The 8,380-nt window shown below is 36.5% G+C and overlaps 1 long non-coding RNA gene across 1 annotated transcript in view; it reads left to right on the top strand.

Moving 5' to 3' along the window:
- The first annotated feature begins 342 nt into the window (after positions 1-342).
- Positions 343-8,380, top strand: part of LOC126637425 (uncharacterized) — a 31,164-nt gene continuing 23,126 nt past the window's right edge. The window contains exon 1 of the long non-coding RNA XR_007628322.1: positions 343-441. This is a non-coding gene — a long non-coding RNA (uncharacterized LOC126637425). The remainder of the gene's footprint in view (positions 442-8,380) is intronic.

Raw genomic sequence — 8,380 nt, 5'->3', positions numbered from 1 at the left:
TTTGTTTTTTTTTTCCTCAGGACCATTCCTAAACCATGATTACTCTCCATGCAAGCATGTCCATGGAGCAGTAAGGGACAGTGGGGTTAGCAGATCCCCAGATGAGTGTCAAGGCCATTCAGTGATGTCTCTGATTTGGGTTCCTTGGGAGGATGATAGAACTCTCAAATGGTTTGGGTTGAAGGGCACCCCGTGTATCTCCTGTCTTACTTATCACAGGGAGTACACTTTAATCTTTTTTTTTTTTTTCTGAAAATGTATTTGCAGACACACCGTATCTCTCAGGAATTTATGAGACTGGAGTGAGTCCTTCAGAGAAAGGAGCTGTTGGCCACTGTTCCTGTTAGGAATAGGGCTTGTGAATTGCATGAACTTTGGTTTGATTAACCTGCACCTTGGACCTGTAGAACTGGAGCCTGCTGATGTTCTTCCTCTCGAAAGGTACCAGCTTGGAGGTGTAGCACTGCCAGGGGAATGTAGCAGTCTTATCTCCTTGACTTTTGCTCCTGTAGAACTCTTCTGGGGGCAGAGGTCCTGTAAGACAATATTTTAAATAATTAAATTTGCCTTATAATAAGTTCTACATCTTAAGATGTGGAGAGTTTTGAGGTTTTCCCAGATGGTAACTAGAGCTGTGTAATGAACCCAATTTAGGGGCAAAAGAAAAATGCCTGTGTATTTCTATCAGCCTTTGCAAATTACTTCTTTGTTGCAGTAAGTTTAATTGCAAAAGCCATTTTATAATAATGTTCAATCAAATTGTGTTGGGGGGGATGTTCTGAAAAATAGAGTAATTCAGTAATTATTTTACATTATGTGAAATATGGCATCTTTCTAACTTTAAGGTGTTTAATGACCACTTTGTTAAGCTCAGCAAGAAAGTGGCTGAGTTTGTTTGTTGGGTTTTTTTTTGTTTTTGTTTTTTTTTTTTGTAAGTGAGACTTTGGAAGGGAATGTAAAGGTTTTATATATCCTATTAAACTGGCAGATACCACATTATTGATTATATATGCACAGTTAGCTTTTCTTATCCAGTTATGTATTATGGCTGGATTAAATTTCTCTGAAATACTTTATGGTGTATCCTGGTGTTTAAAACATTATTGCATTTCTGAATACCCCTTGTAATAGTGTCTGGTACAGAATTTTATTCTATGAAATGGATTTGCCATAACAGATGCACTTAGGTATTTTTCTTTTGTGTTCTTTAACAATCCATGCACAACTCAGAGTAGGCACCTCTACTTTTTTATTTTGTTAGGCTTTTTATTTTATTTTATCATTAATGCACTGTGAGCTGTAAACAGATGAAAATATTGTGCAACAGAGAGAGAAAATGGGGAGAGTGCTCTTTTTTATATGTAGTTCTCTGAGTTTTCCTTAATGCTTGATCTCACCCTTTATTATTAGAAATCTATACATAAACATACCTGTATATGTGGGGTTATTTAAATGAAAAGTATCATGTGTAGTGATTAGGATTAGGTTTTAACATAAAATCTATGTGGATAGATGAAAAAGGAAACTGCCTATTATTAGTGATAACACGTTTACGATTTCTAAGGGTTTTATGTTATCTCTGGAAGGCAAAGCTGGATTGTACCTTTAATGAGGGGGCAAATAATTAACTGGGATTTCTGTGACAAATAGAAATTACTTATTTTCATGACCTCTTCGTGTATCTACTCAAATATTACTCAAGGCAAAGGCTGATGGAATTTCTGATAGCATGTACTGAACTGACATCAATAGATGTCAGTGTGACTAATATGTGCAGCTGATCTGTTGCAATCCATGGATCTGTTCTGTTACCAAGACATGAGTAAAATAATCACCTCCATTTTATATCTTGCAAAGGAATGATGGCAACAGCACCTTCAAATGTGTGTCAGAGAGTTATTTAAAGTGTTTGCTGAGATGGTGCAATGCAATATGTTTTATCTGGTGACTTAAAAGGTGAACTGGAACCAGAAAATTCGGTATTCCTGGGCTGAAATACTATTTAAATTGATATTAATTCATAAGAACTGTAAATAGTAGAGAAGGAAAAAAACTATGAACCGAAGAAAGGTGGAAAAAAGGGTTTTAGTCTTATCAGTGTTTCAGAGAAAAAAAAAAACCAAAACAGATGAGCTGGATGGCAGAGCTTTAAAGAAAAAGTATGAGCCCAGATAGTTTTTGAGTGATCAGAGAAAATGCCAAAACCTTTTTTTTTACATCATCTGCATAACAATGAAAACTGAAGTAAGGTTGTTGGAAAATAACACCCCTGGGATGCATGTAAATACACAAAAGCTTAGAACTCAAAACAGAGCCTTAGGGAATTAAAAAATGCAGAAGGAAGATAATAAAAATGGAATTATTTATGGTCTCTAATTGAGAGCATTGACAGGAGGACTAGAAAAATCCTAACACACTCTATAAAGATTGTATTTTGTTGAAAGTTTTCCAAGAGATTCAGCCTTGAAAAAAAAATCTTGCCTGAGAGGACGTAGAAAACGTGTAGCAAAGGTGACCATGTTGATAAATACTTGCAAACAGAGTGGGAATTCCTTGAAATCACTTAACTATCTTTTTTAGTAATAACAAGAGATAGTAGAAAACTATGAGACAAATTTTGATTAAGTTTACCTCTTAGCATAATACATTTGATATGTAGAAAAAGACAAGTTTTCAGGCCATGACTGAACTAACACTGACTACTTTTTGCTTCTCTCCAAGTGGCCCTTTAGCTGCTCTGCCCACTTATCTTTTCACATACCATGCAAGATTTACTTTACCCTGTCTGAAAATCATAAGGGTCTCCTCAATATTTAGAAGATTCTAAAAATGGGTTTGTCAATTTATTTTTGATGCAGCAAACAGTCCATTTCTTTTTTTTTTTCCTTTTTTTTTTTTTTTTTTTTAAGTATGTGAGTGTTTATATTTTTAGATTTTTGTTCAATTTGAAATAACTCATTAAAAAGAGTCAAGTCAGGTTGGGTAACAATCTTGATCCTAAAATGTGCTGATCCATTTACCCTGATTCCATGAATATACAATGACTGAGTTCTAAGAAAGATCAATTTTACTGTGTTTTATCCCCTAGCCATGTTCAGGGCTGATCAGTCCTTCCCCATTCTGACGTGGCCTTGATATATCCAACAAGCTTAATGCTCTGGGCTGGTTTTTCTTCTAAATTACACCATAATTCCAACAGGAAGTCCTTGATAATAAAGATTTCCAGCTGGAAGGCCCAATAACTAATTTAATTTAGATTAATATAAGTACTAACCTGCCATGGTGCTGCTCCAAGATCCTGCCCTGTGAAATAATTACAATATGCTGTAAAAAGGAGGCTTTTAGCAGTGTTTTTTACCAGAGAAGAGAACAGAGCACCTCACTGCTCATACCAAGATGGGTCAGTGTAGAAAGCAAGGTCTAAAAATTGGCAGGTCTCTCTCACCCATATCTTTTATTTTAGTTTCTGAGAATATACCAACAGGCTTTAAAACAAGAGAATAATAGAACTGTATCAGAAGGCAGTATTTGCTCTCCCTCGACGTGGATTAATTTTTTATCCTGATCCACCTCACTTCAACTTGATTGACCTAGAAAGTAAAAGCATTTGTTATAACTCTTGAAGTTCGAACACACAGAGAAAATTACCATCTTTAGGACTTTCTTTGCCAGACTTAATTGACAGACTTAATAACTGTGTTCCTAATAACTGCACAACCTCTTGGCATGTGTGGTTTATAACTGGGTAATCATAATAAAATGAAATTGGAAAATATCTGGAAACTAGGGTCTAAGACTTCTCTCAAATTGAGCTTTCCTAAAGAGTCTGAGGGAATGGAATGAGCAGGCAGTGTGTGACTGAGGGTGTTTCAAACAAAAAAGTAGATAAACCTCAGGCTGTTGAGTGGGACCAGATCCCACAGGAGTGAACGGAGCCTGTGTCTGAACCAAGGAAAAGGAGAAATGAAACCTGGTGAGGGTCCATGAAACATACCAGGCTGTAGTCCTGGATATTCCTAAGTGTGATGAAAAAGCAGTGAGGTCACCATGAGACCACAAGACAAGAGCAGCTTTCTTTTTCAGAACATCATACAGGATTTTATAAACCTTAAAAAATGGAGAGATCAATCTCAGTCGTGCAATCCATGAGTTTCAAAGCCCCACTGGAGTAGTTCTGCAGCTCTTTCAAACTTTAAATCACAGAAACAGTGAAACCAATGCCTAATTTTTGTTTTTAAAAAGTGCAAAAGGAGAAGTTCCCAAATTCAAAAGTAGTACATGCTGGGGGAACAATCCATACTTACGGAGTTTTGCAAAAAATATTAATGAGTAGAAGAATGTCAAGAAATTGCTCCTGAAAATAAAATAGCGCAGTCTACAGAAGAATTTGCTATTATTTCTACTTGTCTTTTTCAGTTCCTAAGCAGCAGAATAGGATAAGTAAAGCAAGGTTCAGGTATGTAATAGTGTGTCAGGACTCCAAGTATTAACTGCAGGAAGAAGTATAAGGCAGAGATAATTTAATACATTTGAATACATTTCTAATCTTTAATTGAAATTAAGAACTGTAGAAGTAAAGTAGTAGATAAACTTTTTTTTTAAAAAAAGAGAATTTTATGTGGAAATTGAAAAGGGACAGTATAATTTGGAGAAACAGCAGTATTGGCTTGATGGGTTTTTTTGAGCTTATGAGATAGGGAAAAGTTGTGGAAATCAGCCTTGTTCTATGAGAACATTTTATAATCTCATATCTGTCTCTCGCTTACGCTGCTGAAGAGATCAATAGATGTTCCCTGCTGAGGATGTTATCTTTGGTACCAACTTTTTAATTAACTCTTGTCCTGAGCTCAAAGAGCAATGTTTCACAGTAAAAACTCTTGATGTACAAAGCAGATCTGACATTTATCAATTATGCTCCGTGGTATCCAGAGCAGTGATCAAACAATCAGGAGCTGTAGTACTGCAAGTTCTCCAGTGATGGCAAAATAACACAGATCCCCACATCAAATGCATTTGCATCACTCTGGACTCTTTTTGAACATGTTGGCCAATCGCTTTGTGAAGAATACTCTGCTGACACTAAAGAGAAATTGTCAATACTGAGATCACATTGTGCATATTAAACGGGATAGAAAAGGTAATAAGTTTAGTACAGTTTTATTTAAGTTGCTGTCTTGATCAAAAGTCAGTGAAAAAAACCAAGCCACTTTCAGTTCTTTGCTGCTATGACTGTTCATCGAGAGTTTGCTTTGCTCTTCTTTGGGCATCAGGGAGGCATTTTCCAGATGAAGCTTTCTTTGGGCATTTGTGTCCCAGCCCACAGGTCTATACATTTGGCTTCCTCTTTTGCTTTTATCAGAAGTGAATCAGGTGCAGTACCCGAATCTGTATGACATTTTTTCCTTAGGGAGAGCACTCATCCAGATTGGCAATCTTGTGAAAGTGTTTCCTCTTTTCTGCCATCTCTGAACAATAGAGCTGTTCTGTGCTGCAAGAAGGAGACCCAACACCATCCACCGCTCACACCAAGATCCTCCAATATTTATCTGAACATCTCTTATCTGCTTGGTAATTCTTATGCTTATTAGTAATTCTTGGATGTTTTCCAGAGATGGCACAGAATTTATATATTCTGTAAAAACAAAACAAGGCTTTCTAAAATTTCAAATTAAACTGTATTACTTCCTATTCTTTTACTATCTGTGTTATGTTATTCTTTGATTGCAGTAGTGGTCACTGAATATTTCATTTGACTGATTCACTTGAGCACTGTTGATGCATCATGACAACAGTCAAAAGAATGTTTAAAAAAATACAAACAGCAAGGACAGCTGCTTCTTAATATTGGGCGTGTTTTTATTTGTGTGAGGGGTTTTTGAAGTATATCTAGAAATAATTTCTATGCCTCTATTTTGAGTTCTCCCGTATTGAAAAACTGTTGAGCTTTCAAGAGCCACTATGTTTTAGGAAGACCTCCTAAAGACATCTTAATTCCCAAATCCCCTTGAGATCCTGTGTGCTTTTCAGCAACAAAGCTGCTGCCTCTGTTATTACTGTTTATTTTTGTTGAAGGAGACACTAACACCAAGAAACAACGGCGATCTCTCCCAGCAGTCTGGTTCTATTAAGGACAGCTCTCTACAAAACAGAGGATATAATTTTTTGCTTGTGGTGCTCTGATGGCTTTTTTCATCTCTGCTGGTGACAGATTAGCTTTGCAGCACATCCATAGGTCACCAACTACCCTTTTTGTATTTGTGCTGGTCAGTGCTGTGAAGAAATATTTTAAACTGAAATAGCACTTCCTTTTGTTGTCTTGTATTTTGGAGACCCAGAACTCCGTAGCAGAGGTGCCATAGGTCATGCTAAAGATACACCAGCAATGCAGCATGCAAGAGCTTCTATAGTAGCACCCATCTCTCATTATTCCTGCTGTCAGCTGGTCCCAGCTGTCCATGACATTTATAAAATCCTTTTCATAAAAAATTTAAGGTTAAAAAGTGTTAAGAAAAAGTGCACTGCTATGGTTTACTAATGAAAGAAGGAAAGGGTATTTTATTATCAAATTTACAAAGGGAAGCACTTTTTTTCATCTTAGCTGGATGTTTTCTCCAGAAAATGCAAAAAGCCCTTATCTTTTATATTTCATTTTCATCAGATTTACCTGAAATAATTAAATACTTTAATAAAACTTACCATTGAAGCATCAAAGTTGTATTTTAAAACAAGATAAGAGTTTTAGATTCTTTACAGGCTGTCTAAGACGCTTTTTGCAAAAACACCATAAAAACCCCTGTATTTCCAGGGAACGAGATGGGATATGTTGACAGAAATTGCAAAAATGAAATAGTGGTGCCGAATCTACTTCCAACAAATGGACAGATTCATCCACTCTTTCTTCAAAAGGTCAGTGTTACAGAAGTGGTGAAGGACAGTGAGGTCCTTTGTTGTGATTCATGGAATGTGTGCTGTTCCAGGAGTCAGACCAACCCAAAACAACAACAGTGAAGCAGAATTGCTGCATCTCTGGACTTGTACAGAAATTTGACTCTTATTTCTTCATGTCACTTTGAAATGGAGTTATTTATTTTTATGCTAGTAATCAGGAGAGAAACACCCACCATCACTTTCATTATTGGAACTGAATTTATAAGTGTAAACTTCTGATAATGAAACAGACTGCGAATTATAAGCATTGTATAAGAAATATATTTTAACTGGGGAAAATTTTTCTACACAAGCAGACTCATTCCAAGAAGGAACAGCCCTGAAAATAAATTTTTGGAGTGCACAGGGCACAAAGTTAGAATCAAGGAGGTGGATTCTGCTTCTTTTTCCAAGTATGTTGATTTGGTTTCTTCCCCTTTGTTTCCCCCTCCAGCCTAACCACCAACAGTGGCTGTTGGAGAGGACCTATCCCTTCTTATGTGTATGAAATGTATAGTTAGTCTTTGGCTTAGACAAAAAATATAGCAGCACTGCAACAAAATGGTTTCAAATTAGTTAAAAGCACGTGCTAAAACTAAAATGTCATCCTTTAGACTCAAGCAGCTGGTTTCAGTTGAAAATGATGTACTTTGTTTCTGCACAAGATCCATTTAAAAGGCCATACCCAATGTTCTCACCAGTTGTCAGGGCTTTGGAATGATCCTTTCATTTCTATAAGAATGGGAATGCTAAGCCTTTGTTATTGAGAATTTTTTGTGTGTATGTGTTTAATATCCGTCTCACGAGCTGTAGCACAGAAATCTCCAGGGTGAACTTCATTTCTCTTTCGGAGTCCTGATTGGGGCAAGCAAGGAATTCCTGTCTCTTGTCTTCATCCTGCCTGTCTCAATAACCGAGTCAGAACCAGGAAAAGAATTACAGTTGATAAAAATCCCTTCATAAATGAAGTGCTTAAAATTGAAAAAAAAAAAAAAAAAAAAGCCATGTCTGAGCTAATTTATTCCTCATCTCAAATATATTCTAGCCCTCATTACTTTTGAAGTAAACTGAGAACTTTTGCCAAATATGTTTTGATAGCAATGAATAAAGACCTCTTTGGGAGATGGATACTGCTTATCTCCAGGTATGTTCAGACTGAATAAGCATTCAAGTGTGTCTTGTGTCCTTGCCAAAATACCTTTCCATTGCAGCTTGCCAAAAAAGTCCCAGAGAACAGCCCTTTATCTTTTTGAGGACCAAAAAATGAGTCCATTATGGGCTAGACTTACTTATCAGCACTACAATTCAAGATTTCTTGGCCCATACTTCATTCAGGATAGAATCTACTCTTGCCAAAAATTGTTAACAGCTTTCTTGGGGTGTTGAGAGCTGCTCATGCACCTCATGAATTCTGTCCTGCTCTCTGAAAGAAGAATCATCTTACAGAAATATG

This window comes from Myiozetetes cayanensis, unplaced genomic scaffold (assembly GCF_022539395.1).
Source record: "Myiozetetes cayanensis isolate MyiCay16 unplaced genomic scaffold, myiCay2020 scf15, whole genome shotgun sequence".
NCBI lineage: Eukaryota > Metazoa > Chordata > Aves > Passeriformes > Tyrannidae > Myiozetetes > Myiozetetes cayanensis.
This window is presented reverse-complemented; position numbering and strand designations above follow the sequence as displayed.